Below are 1,562 nucleotides of genomic sequence, written 5' to 3' on the forward strand. Positions count from 1 at the left end.
TCTTCTTCTTTTTGTATCCCTTTTGAAGCAGTCACTTGGGAGTCTCCCAAGGTCCGTCCGCTCCTAAGCTCAATCCTATTGCAATGCTCCATAGGATTCACATCAGGTTTTCCTGGAAGTTGTCCTGGTGCTCTGGATGATGAGGAAGCTAGTTGGGCAATTTGACTATCCTGGATCTTTTGATGCTTTTCAGAATTATCCATTCTCTAAATGAGCTTTGCTATATCTTGCTTCATTTCATTCTGACTTGAGATAATTTCTTCAAACATCTTTTCAACATTTGACTTTGGTAAGCCTTGAGAAGATAGATGTTGAAAATTTTGTTGCCCAGCTTGGAAATTTGGTCTTGCCCCCATAGATGGTCCTTGATCTTGATTGTTTCTGTAAGAAAAATTTGGATGACTCTTCCATCCAGGGTTATAAGTATTTGAGTATGGGTTGTTCTGCCTTTGATTGTAACTCATGATTGCATCACATTGTTCAAGTTGATTGATTTGTGCAGTGATAGCTCCCAATGGACATGAGTCATTTGAATGCTCTGAACTCCCACATACTTCACAAGATGTACTAATAGCATTGACCATATTAGCACTAGTCCCCATATTCTTAAATTTCTTTGTAAGAGCGTCCAATTTTGCAGACAAAAGAGTGACTGCATCTACATCAAACTTCCCTGATGCTTTAATTGTTGGGTTTACAGAGGAATAGCCACCACTTCTTTCATTTGCCCATTGATGATGATTTTGTGCTACACTTTCAATGATTTCTTCGGCTTCATCTAAGCTTTTGTTCATAAGTGCCCCTCCAGCAGCTGAATCAAGGGACACTTTGGTATGATAATTGATACCATTATAAAAAGTACGCAACACTAATCATCTTTCCAACCCATGATGTGGGCATTGTCTGAGCATACTATTATATCTATCCCATGCTTCAAAAAGAGATTCTGAGTCAGTTTGCTTGAAGCTCGCAATTAAATTCCTCATATGAGCTGTTTTGCTTGGTGGATAGAACTTATCAAGAAACTGTTGCTCACACTGCTCCCAAGTGGTGATGCTATTAGGGGCCAAAGAATTCAGTCATTGCTTTGCCCTATCTCTTAGAGAAAACCCAAATAATAATAATCTAACTGCATCTGAAGGAACTCCATTCATTTTCATGGTCCCACATATTTCATAAAAGACCTCTAAGTGTTGATTGGGGTCTTCATGAGGTCCTCCACCAAATTGGTTCTGCTGCACCATAGATATGATTGCGGGTTTGATCTCAAAGTTGTTAGCTTCCACTGAAGGTCTTGAAATACTAGATCGAAAACCTCTTGCATAGGGTGCTGCATAATCCTTATGTGGTCTATTTGCCATGTTCAAATGTTCCTGTTCTTCAATTTGCCTTTGCAGAATTCTTCTTTTATGGAAAGTTCTATCAATCTCAGGGTCAAAAGGAAAGAATTGTCACGCCCCAGAGGAGTCTCTGTCCGAAGAAATTTCGGCAGCATCTCCCCTGTACGGCGGACAATATGAAACTTTCTACATATCACATATACTTCAGCCACAAGCGGCTGG

At 39.9% G+C, this 1,562-nt stretch overlaps 1 non-coding gene across 1 annotated transcript; it reads left to right on the forward strand.

Annotated features, from left to right (window-relative positions):
- Positions 1 to 882: 882 nt before the first annotated feature.
- Positions 883 to 988, forward strand: LOC121988179. Its single transcript, XR_006113919.1, has one exon. It is a non-coding gene; the product is annotated as a small nucleolar RNA R71 (small nucleolar RNA).
- Positions 989 to 1,562: the final 574 nt, after the last annotated feature.

The sequence above is a fragment of the Zingiber officinale genome, chromosome 5B, assembly GCF_018446385.1.
Source record: "Zingiber officinale cultivar Zhangliang chromosome 5B, Zo_v1.1, whole genome shotgun sequence".
Taxonomy (NCBI): Eukaryota; Viridiplantae; Streptophyta; class Magnoliopsida; order Zingiberales; family Zingiberaceae; genus Zingiber; species Zingiber officinale.